We start from the raw sequence: 16,787 nt of genomic DNA on the forward strand, positions 1-16,787 counted from the left end.
CTGTGCCCGCGAGGCGCGTTGCATCTTTGGGGTATTTTCAATGAATGTGTATATCTATATATTTACAGTCCTTGGTGTCTGCTTTAACGGAGGCGAGTTCACCACTTCCTCCCAGCAATTTTTTAAAAATTTTATGTACTTTTATCCTTCTGGTGCCTCTGTTCACCTACCACCATCACTGTTAACAAAAGAATTACAGTTTACCCAAATCATAGACCATGGATTACAAAAGAACTCAAGGAACTTCTAAAGAATAGAAACAAAGCTTTTAAAATACAGGACAAAGAAGCATATTCTTCAGCCAGAGCAAGTCTGAAAAAAGGCATACGAAATGCAAAACTTAAATACAAACAAAAGATTGAGGAGAACTTTGAAAATGACTCAAACCCAAACAGGATGTGGCAAAGCATTCAACTATTCACAGATTACAAAAAGAATAGCACTCAATATACACTGGACAATAACATCCCCAGCATAGCAGAGGTACTTAACAACTTCTTTGCTAGATTTGAAAAAGACAACAATCGGCCTCCAGTCAACTTTGGGCCCACTACAGACTCACAGCCTTTAATCCTTCACATACATGAAGTGCAGCAAGCACTCAAAAATATCAACACCAGGAAAGCTGCAGGTCCTGATGGTGTGCAAGGACGTGTGCTCCAGGCCTGTGCTGGTCAACTAGCGAAAGTTTTTACACAAATATTCAACCTCTCTCTGTTCTTGGGTGTAGTCCCATCATGCCTTAAATATTCAACCATTGTGCCAGTCCCAAAAAATCCTTGGATAACCTGTCTTAATGATTATTGACCAGTTGCTCTAACCCCTGTCATCGCCAAGTGCTTTGAACGACTGGTAGCCACACACATCAAGGCCTCCATCCCAGCAAATCTAGATCAACACCAGTTTGCTTACCGAACAAATAGATCGACTGAGGATGCCATCTGTGTAGCTCTCCATGCTGCCCTCTCACACCTGGAAAAGCCCAACTCCTATGTTAGGATGCTCTTTGTTGACTACAGCTCAGCATTTAACACCATTGTACCTAGCCAGCTGACCAACAAACTCCATGCACTAGGTCTTGCTCCCTCCATATGTACTTGTTTTACTTCCTTACTAATCGCCCTCAAACTGTCAGACTAGGAAAACAGACATCCTCCACCCTTACCCTGAGCACTGGCATGCCACAGGGCTGTGTATTAAGCCCTCTCCTCTATGCACTTTTCACCCATGACTGCCAGCCTATCCATACCTCAAACATAATTGTTAAGTTTTCAGATGATACGACTGTCATTGGGCTTATATCAGACAATGAGGAAGCTGCATACAGAGAAGAAGTTTGGAACCTGACTGCATGGTGCGACATTAACAACCTGTTATTAAATACAAAGAAGACCAAAGAAATTATTCTGGACTTTAGGACCACCAAAAAGACCACTCACCTACCGCTAATGATTAATGCAGAGGCTGTGGAGAGAGTTTCCAGCTTCAAATTTTTGGGAGTCACCATCGCAGAGAACCTGTCCTGGGCTGACAATGCTTTAGCTCTAACTGGCAAAGCACAACAACGCCTCTACTTTCTGAGAAAACTAAGGAGTGCTAACCTCCCACAGAAGCTGCTAGTTAATTTCTACAGATGCACTATAGAAAGCGTTCTGACCAATTGCATGACGGCCTGGTACAACAGCTGCACGAAGGCTACAAGAGAAGCCCTGCAGCGAGTTGTTAAAACAGCAGAAGCCATTATTGGCACTGAACTACCATCACTGGAACTTTTGTATAATACTCGCAGCGTGAGAAGGGCCAAAAACATTATCAAGGACAACACTCACCCTGGAAATGCCTTGTTTGAGCTCCTTCCATCAGGTAAACATTTTAGATCAATCTGCACACACACAAACAGACTGAAAGACAGCTTTTTCTCATCTGCCATAAACTTGATGAACTCTGAATCCTCTCTGAAATAATTAACACTGTGTACAAATTGTTTAAATATCTGTAATACCTGGCATATGTGTATAATTTCTTCTCTTCCTTGTTACTATCACTATGTTCCCTATATGCACCATGGGGTTGTCATGAAAAGTAATTTCGTTGTGTTACACAATGACAATAAAGTAAATTGAATAAAGGAGAAGAGACAGCCCATCAGCTCGCTCTTTTGTTTGACCATTTCATATGACCTATAGTTGTTATATTTCATATGGCCCATTATATGTGCACTTTGTTTGGCCCATTTGGCTTCTATCAATAGTGCACCTTAGTTTCCATATATAGGAAGGGATATATTAGTGATCACAAGGAAGAGGGTAAAGGGGAGGGGGATGAAGAAGGCAAAGGAGACGTATAGGAACAGTGGACAGTGGTTGGCAGAGAAACCAACCAGACGTTATTGTAACCATTATATGTATACACCCCCATATATAATTTGTTCGGGTGTATCAAACGTAGGATTGGAGGGCATCGGTCAATGATATGGGACCTTACAGGAAACATTTGACAGAGAATTCTTCAGTTAGGCCCTTCAAGGACATGGTATCCATCCGGAAGATCCAGGCCAACTCTAACTCTAATAATTTCTTGTCCAGGTTACCCCCCTAGAACCAGGTCTCCATTGTTGGAGACCCCAAAAGGAAATTGCTAGGGGGTTTTGGTTATGTTTGGCATTCATGTTTTGCTATAGGACTGTACCTCTTATGTTTTATGTCTCCTACATGTTCCAGTACTTTGTCTTTGAGGGCACATGTAGTCTTGCCCACATATAGAAGGTCACACTCACAGCTGGCTACATAAACAAGCCCACGAGTATTGCAGTTGATAAAACTCTTAATGTCAAAATTGTGGTTTACAGCCTTAGCTCTAAAGCTTTTTACTTTGGGAATATAAGGACATGCTTTACAGTGCCCACACTTAAACGACCCTATTGGTTTAGGTGGTAGTCAATTGAGGTGTTTGCTTTCCTCTTTTCTTCTGGTGTGACTGGTTTGAGAATGAGCCTATTAGTATCAATGTCTGTTGGTTCGTTTGTTTCTGTTTTCGTCCCAAAGTGTCTTCATGTTTGCTATTTTTAGCTCTCCTATATGCTTTTTCAACTGTATCATCTGGAAAGCCCCTTTGTTTAAATCTTTCCTCGTCAAAACTCTCCTCGTTGGAGCAGTTCCTCCTCGCCCTGAGGAACTGCCCCACCGGGATACCCGCCTTTAAAGACTTTGAATGTGCACTCTGCCAGTGCAAGAGGGAGTTTGTGGCCGTCTATTTTCTAAATATTTTTGTGTTCAGACAGCCATCCCTCCCCTTCATTATCTCAAGGTCCAGAAAAGTGATCTTATTGGGGTCGATTTAAAACGTGAAATGCATTCTGATATCATTGTCATTGAAGATCTCCATAAACTTTTCAAATAGGTCCCTTGGACCCTCCCACAATAGCAAGATAACCTCAATGAATCTCCCCCAAAAGGAGATGTTGGACGTGAAAAACGCTAGATCTTCATTAAACGCACGAGTGTCCTCCCACCAGCCCAGGAAAAGATTAGCATATGAGGGGGAGCACGCCGTCCCCATAGCACATCCCCTAAGCTGGTGGTACCACCAGTCGCCAAACATAAAGGTATTGTGAGGATGAACTCCAGGGCTCTCACAAGGAATCTAGAGTGGTTTGTCAAGTGAGTTCCCCTCGACTGGAGGAAGTACTGGACCGCCTGGATGCCGAGGTCATGTTGGATGTTACTATACTACAATGCCTCGACATCCAGGCTAGCCAAAAACACGTCGCCAGACATTTGGAGGCCTTGCAATCTGCAAAGAACGTCCTTTGTGTCACATAGGATGGTAGGGCCTCTACAAATGGCCTCAGGAAGGAGTCTACATGCTGACTCAATGTGTCTGTTAGATTGCCTCTTCCCGAGACAATTGGTCTCCCTGGGGGATCCATTTTGTGCTTATGTATCTTTGGCAATGCATAAAAAACAGATGCAATTGGATGCAAAATTGATTGTTTCAAAAAGTCATAATCATTCTTGTCTAAGGCTCCAGTACTTAAACCCTCTTTCAGTAGATCTTTCAATAACCCTTTATGTTCATTTATAGGATTAGATTTCAACACTTTGTATTGGTCTTTCTGATTCAAAATTTTCTTGCACCTTTGTACATATTTGTTCTCATCCATTATGACCACATTTACCCCCTTGTCGGCAGGTTTTATTACAATGTATTTACTTTTAGATAAGGACTTAAGAGCCAACACTTCCCTCCATGTAAGGTTACCCTGTTTTTCGCATCTTTGATGTACTCTTTTCTCAAGTTTACGTAAGTCTCTGACAACCATGTTTACAAAAGTCTGAATGTGGGTATGTTGTGAAAATGTAGGACAATACAGACTCTTCTGATTAAGGGTACTTGAAGGGGTCATCTCCCTAGTTCCCTCATTTTCTGCTAACAAATCATTCAATGCTTCCAAAGCTACTCTTTCCAATCGCTCGCAATTTTTGTCTTTTGTAGTTTGAGACTCATGTAGTTTTATAAGTGACAACTATCTTGCAAACAAATGTATGTCCTTTGTCCACTCGAAAGCTGAAAATTCTTTCGATGGTACAAAAGTCAAACCCTTTTTGAGGACAACCATCTGTTCAGCAGTCAAAACAATCTGGATAGATTGATAACTTTCAGGGATGATTGTGTCTCCCCGCTCCCATCTGTTACCACTGATGTGTCATACCTGCGTAATAGCAAGGAGTTACCGCACGGGCTCCACCGAAAAAGCCAATCTTATTTGGCTCCATGCTACTGTGCAGGCATGAGCTACTTGTACCTGCGCAGTGCAGCCAAGCTCCATCAACAAGGCTTTGTCGTCGGGTTTTGGGAGGTCCCAGTGCTGGATTGGTGAGGAGGAGGGTGATGGGGGATTCAGAGGCCTACTATCCTGAAGTAAGTACCCACATTGAGCAATTTTTCCCTTCAGGTACATTTTAAACTTCAGAAATACCTGAATCTATTATCAGTTTCCCCTTTCAATAAACACACACCCTAAACCATCCAACATGTTTTGTGCACATAAGAGAGCTTCATCAGGATATATAAACATATACAAAGTGCAGTAAGTGATGTGCAGGTATAATGTGCAGCAGTAGCTAGCTCAGGATTGAGCATTTGATTTGTTGGCAGCCAGTATTAGGTTTCATAGGGAATAAATAAATGTGATGTTGTATTAGGGTAGAAAGGTTACATAATAATTAGTGCTTCTTGAACTCTAAATAGATCCACCTTAAAGTTGACCTTTTAAGCAGGATAAAAAAAAAGTTGGATACTTACCTCCGTAGGAGGAACCCTGTGAATGGTCCAGAGGCTTCCCAGTCTTAATAGACCCCTTCATTTCCTCTCTCTTCACAGTACTCAACTTGAATGATGAATATTGCATGTGGCTGGCTGTGCTCCACTCAGTGCCCGAGCATGGCTGCACTGCGCAGGTGCATGGAGCTGCTCGTGTGCTGCAGTGTGACTACGTTTGTACATCTAAGAGCACATGGCTGAAAAAGGTCCCAGCTAGCAGTGGAGAGGCAAATCAAACTAAAACACAGGCCAGCTTTTTACACTTCAAGAATCATTTTAGCATAAACTCAGTATCGGCCTCAATGGAGTAAAACTTGAAGACCATCTGAACCCTGTCTACCTGGGTGTTAGTTTGGACAGTTCACTAACATACAATACATCTATTATGAACCTTTGAAACAAATCCAGCACACACACACGTTACAACATACTGTTAATTAATAGCTACTTTTAACATACAGTGGCCAGCAGTAAAGAGAGGACGAGACAAAAAAATCCACATTATGTCCACAGTTTATTTTTAAAAAATGCTTAAAATCAATGTGGAGTTACATAGGCAATGTCAAGCTCTAAAATGAACCTTTAAATGACCATGAAGATGGTAGAATTTTTTTTACCACCAGAAAAGATTGAGATTGGCCAACTTGGTCCTAAACAGACTTCAAACAGGAATCAGCAGTTGATGATATAATAAGACATTAAATAAGCACTTATCAAGGGATTCTAATGCAAGCGGAGCACCAGCTATTAACATGCTTTACCAGGATAACATGTGTATTGCTATGGTAGTGTGTGTTAGAGCGCTATGGGTTAATGGCCGATGCTCCTCCTGCACTAGTAATGATAAAATTGCTAGCCAGATAAATGTCTATGATTCTTGTTGCTAAGGTGACCATCTTCTATTTCATTGACTTTTTAATGTTTTGTAATAAATGCATGCAATTTCAAATATTATTGGTTCATTAAGACTTTTTGAGTACACCCCCTTTGCATTTTTTTCCTCCAAATATAGGTTCTAACAGCTCTGAGCCAATTCTTTTTTTGAAAGGTATTGGCTGAATATTCTCTCTTTAAATGTTCGTTCCTAACTTTTTCAGCTTACACTTTGAGCCAGGACAAATGTCCATCACCAGACCATCAGTCTGAGGAGGACACACAGAGGTCCACCCAAGTATTATGTTAAACAAGTTCAGAGCTTTTTGGTCATTTGGGACATACAATGGATTCCCAGGTCAGTACAAATTTCTTCGTCTCCCCCTGAGTGCCCTTAAGTATGTATCTTTTGATGTAAAATAGACCAAATAACTCTTTCCATATATGGAATCATGTAATTTAATTTAAAGCATACCTGAGATCAGGGCCGGCTCGAGGCAGAGGTGAGAGAGGCTCCAGCCTCAAGGCGCAGTGTAGGAGGGTGCGCACAACTCACTCAGCTATCATTCCCCTATTGTGTTTGGAGCAGAGAGAAATAAGAAAAGAGGATACATTGCAGTGACTGCAAGGCAGATAACTAGAGATTAAAGTGTGGGGGGTTGGGGGGCCCCACAGGAGCCTTCTATTCATCCAATAGCAATCAGTGTGTGATGGCTGGGGGAGGCACACTTTTGTGTCTCAGCCTAGGGTACTAAAGGACCATGTCCCGGCTCTGCCTGAGACCACCTAATAGAAAAAAAAGATATACCTGGGGCTTCCTCCAGCCCCCTTCAGGCTGATTGGTCTATTGCCGTCTTCCCAGGCCAACTGGATCCTCCGTTAGGCAGCCCGGTTATTCTGACAGTTTGCACCATCCACGGGAGCGTTTGGCGCAGAACTCCCCCAGCGATGGGAACATGATGGGACGTGCACGACTCCCAGAATTATCAGGTCGCCTAGCCGAAGAGCCAGGTGGCCTGAAGGGGGCTGGAGGAAGCCCCAGGTAAGTATACATTTTTCTTTTAAGTGGTCTCTGGTTTCCTTTAATCCCAGAAAAATGAATCACTTAGCCAATGTGGTTTAAAACACCAGGGATGTCATAGGATGCCAACATGTTTCCATATGAATAGGGACGACTACAGCCACTTTATTCAGTAAATTCATAGGGACCACCACATCCATCACCAATTGACAAGACAGTGCAAGTTCAGCAATGCCTCCATTCTCCTTCCATGCACAATTTTGCAACAACTGAGGTAGTTAATGCAATTGCTGCAACCAGTCACACTGAATAGCTTTATTTACCAGTATAAACTATTTTCAGCAATATGACTCAACTTATGATGCTTATGATGACAGTGATGACATTTAGCAGTTGTATTTAGCATCCTCAAAGTTATATATGTTTCTGCTCCTGCCCTCCAGTCTCCAGGCCTGGTGCACAGAGCCACTCCTTTATGCTCATCTCCCACCCTCTATACTTGTTTCCCCAGATAAAGACTTCAGGAATGTACACACACTAGATAACAGTTTTTCACAACATTCAATTACAACAACTTTGACCAATGATCTATCTCTATCTATCTCTTAATGATCCAGCTCCTGCTGCCAAGCATCCCCAATCACTATATTATTTTTACGTTCCCAGTGCCCGCTCCACACCATGTGTTGATCATCGTCCCTCTGCCCCCCTCATAGCTACATAATACATCCTAAAGCCTAGCAAAGCATCTGTACTGTCCCCAATTTGTTCCACCAGCAGCACTACTTGTATGTGTGTACTTAGTTTTACCAGCTTGTAATACTCCACTTTTGTATATGGAGTCAATTGGCCCACAGGGAATGTTATCAAGTCCTCAGCACAAAAAGTTCCACCAGCCAGTCAAGTGGCCTGAATTCCTATTATTATATATAAATTTTTTGCAGTGTGTGTGTGTGAAAGAGAAAGGCATTGTCAAGTGACTGCATACCGTTATTTTATTTTACCTGCAACATCACTTTACAGTCTTTACTTTCTTTTATCAAAACATGTTTTTTCCCTAATGGGCAGGTTCCCTAACTGCCCTGTACTTTTGTATTGCCTATTTGTACATACAGATGGACCTTTATTTCTATCCATCATCTCCATTCTGCAAAAGATATCCATTAGCGAAAATCAATTCCCTTTGAGACAAAGTTTAAACAGATACTCATAAAAATTGGCTGAAGGGTGGCAGTCACTTGTCTGTGAATTAAACATTAAACATTTCGGGTTCATTTTCTTCACTAGGGAAAATGCACCTTTAAGCAATTCTAGCAAATTGAACATTTATAGCAGAATAGGAGATCTAGCATGAAGAGCAAATAGAGTGTCACATATTATTCATCATTCCAATATAAAATGAGAATAATGCAGTGGTTCCTTCTGAGAAAAAGGAAGAACGTGAATTTATCAAGTCTGAAAAATGAATGGCAGAGCACATTTCTTGCAGACATATACTTTATAACTTAGGAAAATTCAGAAAATGACTACCTGTAAAATATATACACTCTATAATATTAAAGAAACCTGATACCATTCCTATTTGCCTACAGTTTTTGAAGCACTACATATAATGCTGCTATCAATATTGACAATAAAAAGATGGAGGTTAGAATACTGCTATCATCATCACCTAAGTATACAAACCCTAAGTGTAATTTTTTTTCTAAGGGGTTAGCAGCGTGAACTTAAAGGATTCCATACCCAAGTCAAAGCTACCTAAAGTAAGCACAGCGGTATGTTCATGCTGGATTCACATACCTCTGTGTGTTGTCCGTCCCTCTCCTCATTCCTCGCACCTCCATAATCACTCCTTAAAAAAATTTGACTTTTGGCTAAAGTCAAATTTTCAGACAGGAAGAGGAAGGCTTGCTGTGATATTCCCTTTTCCTTTCTCTTCTCCACCTCACTCACTCCCCTTAAAGAGGAACTCCAGTGAAAATAATGTAATGCCGACCCAGAAAGAGAATTCTGCCATAGCTGCCTGCACCTGCACAGTTCGCATTGCTGGTCACGTGCTTGCGCAAGTCAGAAGCTCTCTGCTGCTGTATCCTCACTCCTGGGCGGCCTCCAGGATGTCTTGCATGTGTGAGCTCCTGACCTGCGCAGCAATGGAAACTAGGAAGGCGTAGGTGCCTATGGTGGAATTCTCTTTGCGGGTCGAGGATGCTGACCCAGGGGAGTGTCGGGGCCCGGTCCAGGCACTTTGCAAAGCATTTGGATGCAATGTGGGAAAAACTAAGGATGCAGACTGCATCCTAGAAGGATTATGCAGCTTTACAGGTATTTACTTTTCATCTTGTATATCCTTAAAGAGGATAGAATGGGAGCGTGACATCACAGCTAGCCTGTCTCTTCTTGTTTGAAAATGTGACTTTAACCAAAAGGCAGATTTTTCAATGAGTTATTATTAGGACTGGGGAGAATGAGAAAGGAAAGGACAACACAAAAAGCTATGTGGATACAACATGAACAGATCCCTATGCTTACCTTAGATACTGTGTCTCAGATCAGGCATCCTTTAAACTCTTTTCCTGTATTCCATGAACCTGACAAGAAATAGTTATGAATATTATTGACTTGGCCACTAAGAAGCAGGGCATGTACTAGTTACAGAAAACCAGCAGCACATTATAATTAATTGTAATTTTTTTAAGGGGATCTTAACCTTCCTTAATGCACTTTCATAATCTTACCTTAAAGAGGAGCTGTTAGGTATAAGGTCTCAGAGAAAATAAACACATATATCAGTAGCTAAAGATTGGCTGTACTTACATTACATATGCATTTCACTGTCCACGTTTGGATTTCACAGAATTTGTATATAGTATATGCAGAGATAGATGCTCCTGACAGCTCATGGCAGGCTCCATGTTTTTCTGTCAAATGTGTCGTCATGTCCTGCCTGATTCCTGATCACAGATAAGCTTGTACTTGAACAACACAGTGTGCAGTGAATATTAATGAGCCATGTGGCTAGGAACAATAGCTGACTCCTGCAGTGTACTCTGCCCGAGATTTATCAGTGCTACACGATTACAAGCTGCTGTAACGTCTCATTAGCAGCCGAGGGGAGAGCCCCAGAATGCTTTGCAGTATGGTATGCGGCTTGCGTCTTCTTAAGAATAACAGACTTGCTGATAAGCACACATCAAAGGTAACTGAGATTTTTATCTTCACTAATTGCTTTTGGGCTTCCTTCTAAACTGTTTAACACAGGAGAATAGAGGTTTAAATTAGCTTCTGCAGCCTGACAGTTACTCTTTAACATCACATTGTGTCCTTTTCCTAACCTTAGGGTCTTGACTCAAGCAACAAGATATGGCATAAAGTTGTATATAAAGAATTGTATTCAAGAATTTCCGTCAACATTTTGGAACCACCTCAGAGTCACTATTTCAGGGCAAATAAGCATCAATATTCACTTACCACAGGGATGGACAAAGATTTATGTGATTGGGCCGCATTATTTTTCTATTCCTCCCTCCCTCTGGTGAAGGAACATACAGGGAAGGATTAAGTGTAACTCACCCAATCACTCGTTCCAGCAGCAATCTCCATGGCAACAGCAGCATCATGTGACAGCACGGGCAGCATGGTGGTGTAGTGGTTAGCTCTCTTGCCTTGCAGAGCTGGGTCCCTGGTTCGAATCCCAGCCAGGGCACTATCTGCAAAGAGTTTGTATGTTCTCTCTGTGTCTACGTGGGTGTCCTCTGGGCACTCCGGTTTCCTCCCACATTCCAAAAACATACGGATAAGTTAATTGGCTCCCCCTAAATTGGCCCTAGACTACAGTACTTACACTACATAATATAGACATATGGCAATGGTAGGGATTAGATTGTGAGCTCCTTTGAGGGACAGTTAGTGACAAGATATATATATACACTGTACAGCGCTGCGTAATATGTCTACGCTATATAAATACTAAATAATAATAATAAAAATAATAATAATGAAGCCACCATTGTAATGAAGATCGCCACTGGAACCAGTGATTGCATGAGTTCCTTGTGTTGTTGCATTCTGCATGCAACTTTAAAAGGACGGTGGGAGAAAGAGAATGGGAGGGGAGGGATCCGGACCTCTAGCAACAGGTTGCTTGAATAGTGGGCTGTAGTTTGCCCGTGGCTGACTTACCCCCTTAAAGTTTATCTGACTCCAAGTAAAACTACCTAAGCTAAGCACAGGTTGGGAGTGAATGGGGCGGGGATGTGATGAAAATGGGAGGGTGATAGGAGGGAACAAGCCTGCCTCTTCCTGTTGGAAAATGTAACTTTAACCGAAAATCAAATTCTTCAAGAAGTGATTACGGAGCGTAAAGGGAACAAGGAGGAGAATAGACAATGCACAACGGTAAATGGGTCCAGCATGAACATACCTTGAACATACCTTTGAGCTTACCCATAGGTAGCTCTACCTTGAGTCAGGTATACTTAAAGTAATGTGACGGTACACAAGTAGTAGCACTTGCCAGGGCCGGGCCGAGGCAGAGGCAAGAGAGGCTCCAGCCTCAGGGCTCAGTGTAGGAGGGGGCGCACAACTCACTCAGCTATCATTCCCCTATTGTGTTTGAAAAGGTAAATAAGAAAAGGGGATACATGGCAGTGACTGCAAGCCAGATAACTAGAGAATAAGGTGTTGGGGGCCCTGGGGTGCCTCTTAGTCTAATAGCAATCAGTGTGTGATGGCTGGGGTGACAGGGATGGAGTGATGAGGGGCGCACATGGGTGTCTCAGCCTTGGGTGCGGGAGGACCTTGTCCCAGCTCTGGCACTTGCAGTAGTGATATGCCCCTTTCCAGGAGCTGCAGCAAATCCATTTTTTTTTTTGCTTAAAGGATACATTAGCAGGGAGAAAAATGCTTATTTACTTACCTGGAGCTTCCTCCAGTCTCTGCAAGCTCCTGTGTCCCTCACTGAACTTCCACCATCTGCCACTTCACTGGGGTCCCCTCTGTAGTGGCTTCTGCAAATGTGGCTGGTTCAGCAGCCGCTATGGAGACTTGGAGAGGACCCCAGAAGAGTGGCACATGGCAGAACTGCGACGAGGGACACAGAGGCTTCTAGGAGCTGGAGGAAGCTCCAGGTAAGTAAATCAGCATTTTTTTCCCCTCACATTTATCCTTTAAGCCTCTAATACTTGCTTCCCCCCCCCCCCCACACACACACACAATTGTAATCCCTGTGAAACATGAACAACAAAACCTTCCAGCCCTCAAACAACAATACAGAGAGCAAACAGTTACTTGACACATTAACATTCTCTGTAACAAGCATCTGTGGCACAGGTTTGTTTAAAAGTGGCGGTAACACTTTTTATGTTGGCAGTTCTGGTAACTGCTATGCACATGAATGACTCCCAGGGAAATTAATGGACTGCGCTATGCACAGGTGAAAAACAAGAGAGCGTGAAAAGGCACTTTTACCACAAAACTTGATATCACATGAGATGTTGACTGATCCATATCCTGCACAACTGGATATTTAAAGCAAACAAACCTTGACTTCTCCGGTCTTGTAAATCACCATTAAAAAATTAACTCCAGAGCCACAATGTATGATGGTTGCAGTCTTTATATCTCAGGTCACTTCTATACAGTGCATCATTTCTCCCTGTAAAGTATCTGATTTATCCAATCACTTTGTAAGACATGATATCCATTCTACACAGCTGGTGATTGTAAATGCAAACATTAGGATTGTGTAATGTGCTAATGAGCTTCTGTATGTTTCCTTTCTCAGATGACTGTACAAGGGTTCAGCTGTGCCCTATTATCATATATCAAAATTCCCATCTGCTCTCATACTTGCTTTCACTTCTCCCTTTCATTTCCCTCCGGAATGTCTGCTGCATTCAGGCGTTTGTCATTTCTTGTGAGATGAAGGAAAGCGCACTTAACTTTGTAATAGATTGAACAATGGATAGAGTTATTGGTGATGAGTAATGTCAAATGAGTCACAATTCAGCAAACTCAACTCAAGACAAAAAATTGTATGAATGATGTACCGAAAGGCAGTTAACACTCCGATTTCACAACTGATATAATGGTGCTCATTTATCTGCTTTGTTTGTTGGTTTTGTTGTTGATTTATTTGGCATTTGCAAATAATATAGTTAATTAAAAAAAAAAACTGACAGTCCCCTACTTACAAACTAATTACAATTTTTCATACATACAAACAAAATTGTCTCCATCTACAAAGTACACGTTACTGTTTTTTATTATTAATTTTTGTTGTTTTATGTTACAGTATTATAGAAACGGTTGAAAGTAGTTTAAAACAAATCAATAGAACATTGAAAATAACCAAAAAACATTGTTTATACCATGACCTCAATTCACTAAGCATTACCATTAATCGATCACCCTGCCAAATGCCAATTCACTAAACCTATTACTGCTCTGAAAAGCAAAATTACCGACTAGTGAGGTAAATTACGGACTTGAGCAGTAAAACCTGAAGAAATGTCAAGCAATTGCAATTCACAAAGATTAAAACATTTGGGAAATCAAGTAAAAGTGTTTGGTATTTATCTCCAGCTCTTACCAGTCGGTAAATCACACAATCTCCATGCGGTAATATTGACACATGTAACAGACAACCAATATGTATACCGGGAAGAGCCACACTGCCCTGCTTCTCATCCCATTTGATCTGATAGTTTAGAGGGCGGGACTTCAGAAGAAGGAGAAGGAGACATTTAAAAAGGCTTTTCTGTATAATTATTATTATAATTGATTTATAAAGCGCCAACATATTCCATACCCTTTAGATTTGCATATCTATATACTGGCATACAGAAGAGCTCCCTCTAGTGGCTGCATGTACAACTAAAGTAATGCCGAGGATGCACTAGACACAAAATCCCGACTGATGCACCCTACTTGTGGAAAGACTGAACTGAAGCTTTTTTGGTACCGGACTTCTACCCCATGCGTGAAACCTTAGTGAATTTGGGGAAAAAAAGTGTAAAATATTGAATGCAGTATTTTACCAACCTAAATTATTTTACTGAACTGCCACTAGTGAATTGAGGCCCTTATGTTCAAGTCCATTTATCCACATTTCACTATGTATAACACAGGACTCAACTTACAAACAAATTCAACTTAAAAACAAACTCCTGAAACATAACCTGTTTGTAAGTAGAAGACTGCCTGTAATTTGAATCATTGAAAGTAAACCCCTTAGGACAAGAATTCGGGAAATGCCATAGTAAAATGCTTTAAAATGTTTTAGATGTAATTCCATGTTATTAAAAACCTAATAAAATATCAATCAGTATTGCACTAGTCATTTCGTAAATGAATGTTATTCAAGTTCATTGTTCAGCTGCAAACATTTTCTAATACTACGGTAGTTAAAATGTAATATAAGCTTGCTTAAAACCACGGTAATTGTATATGGATTGAAGCTCCGTTATTAACAGGGTTCTCATTACATTGTGCCATTGATTCACAGTTTTCAAGAAGAGTACACAAAGCTGGAAGAAAAATTAAAAATACATTTTAATTCACACAGTGAAAAAGTTACAAGGTTAGGGGATCATGACCCTGTGGGCCACCTCAGGTATAATTGTTTTCAGGCTTTTTATCCTATATCACATGTGGTCAATCATAGATATACTTATTGTATGTGTAGGATGCAGATGCATTCACCAGTAACATAGGGACCACTTTAGGAGATTGGCCATGACACCAGCAGAGGGTCTTAAGCCACTGGCCTGATGGATATCTGGCACCAACAATCTTATTTATTTTGGGATGTTGCATTAGCCACTGGCTTTCTGTAAGTTTTGAGTCCAGGTCCAGGTTTGTTCTGTGTGCTTTCCCAGCCTTGTGAGCTTCTCATATAATGGTTATCAGCTTGATTATTATTATTATTATTAATTTATAAAGCGCCAACATATTCTGTGGCGCTGTACAAAGTAGGAAACAAACGTGGTACAAAATAATACACTGCAATAAGTAGACAGGAGGAGCACCACTCAGGAGAACAGCAGTGTGCCATGATCCCTGCCCCTGTGTCCCAAGGGGCATACACAGATCACAGAAAACAAATGGGTCAGCACCACTTCAGCTTCAGTAATTATGCTCTTTTATTCCATGTGAAAGAAAGCAGCAATAACAGACGCTGTTACGGGCAGCATGCCCTTTCTCAAATTGCATCAGCCATAAACACGTGAAATACACCCTTATATACCCCACCCCCAGATAAAAACACCAATCAGTGTACTACTGGGTGGGACTAAACAAGAAGACCTGATGGAGAACACGTTACTGGAGGTACCTATGGCTGCCTAACTTATGTTGGGGGCACTTATGGCTGCCTAACCTATACTGGGATCACTTATGGCTGCGTAATCTATACTGGGGGCACCTATGGCTGCCTAACCTATACAGGGGGCACCTATGGCTGGCTAACCTATACTGGAGGTACCTATGGCTGCCTAACCTATATATGCTTTATATAACATTTCCGAGTGGGGGGTGCAATTTTAACACCCTCGCCCTGGGAGCAATTTAGCCTAGAAACTGCCTGGCTGAGACTGAGCATTGACTGGCAAGCACGTTATGCTAGACTGAAGATCCACTTTGAAGCATAGTGATAGGTAACCTTTATACATACCTCCTACCTGCATACCCTTAAAGGGAATGTCCGAGGAAATCTACTTACCAGGGGCTTCCTCCAGCCCCTGTCAGCCATCCTGTGCCTTTGCCACACCTCTGCTTCCTACTGATGGCCCTGGGTCCCCTCCGGTACAAGATGCCAACCTCAGCAGGTCAGCATCTACTGTGCCAGCATGAGAGCTGCTTGCGATAGCGCTGACGTCATCTTGAGTGTACTGTAATGGTCTATTATTTTCTATGGAGCTACCTTGTCTTCAGTACAATGCAAAACAACAAGACTTAAGTTACCTATAGCATTTCTATTACTGTCAACTGAAGCAACCATCCTTTAATAGGGACCTCCAAATATACATCCCACCCAGATAATTGGCATAGTGGGTACATTAGTACCTTTTTCTCTTTCCCTCAAAAGGTTAAATGTACAGCAAAATAAACAATCCTTAAAGGGACTCCGAGCACCTCTCATGGGTATGCCTTTAAGCATATCCACGAACAATTGAGTGTCAGCACACTTGCCAGCCACTTGTTTTATCCAAACTCCCACTGATATTGCCGCTATAAAATGCATGGGGCAAGACGACTTCCAACAAAGTCGTGCTATGACCCTTCTGGAGGAGCCTCTTGCAATGGCCAGGCGCGTCACTTCCTCTTCCTGCTTCATTCAGTGATGCACTTCTCTAACAGAGAAGACAGGGGTGACCGGAAGTTATAACATAGCCAAGAAGGCGATTTAGGCATCAAATGAAAAAGGAGAGCACAAGCTACAGAAATGTATGCATCTTTAAGTACTTTGCAGTACTGGTCAGAGTCTCTTTAATGGAAAGAACGTAAACCATGAAAGAAATAAAAGCGTTCCTTTATGTCCCATACCATTATCTTGGTAAAAACAAGTATCTTT

At 41.7% G+C, this 16,787-nt stretch overlaps 1 long non-coding RNA gene across 2 annotated transcripts in view; it reads right to left on the minus strand.

The window, feature by feature from the left end:
- Window positions 1-16,787, minus strand: part of LOC137518393 (uncharacterized) — a 54,754-nt gene that overhangs the window by 25,930 nt on the left and 12,037 nt on the right. The window contains exon 3 of one of the 2 annotated variants that reach the window (XR_011020805.1): window positions 6,671-6,766. The exons of the other annotated variant lie outside the window; for it this stretch is intronic. This is a non-coding gene — a long non-coding RNA (uncharacterized lncRNA). The remainder of the gene's footprint in view (window positions 1-6,670; window positions 6,767-16,787) is intronic. 2 annotated transcript variants of the gene reach the window in all.

The sequence above is a fragment of the Hyperolius riggenbachi genome, chromosome 5 (genome assembly GCF_040937935.1).
Source record: "Hyperolius riggenbachi isolate aHypRig1 chromosome 5, aHypRig1.pri, whole genome shotgun sequence".
NCBI lineage: Eukaryota > Metazoa > Chordata > Amphibia > Anura > Hyperoliidae > Hyperolius > Hyperolius riggenbachi.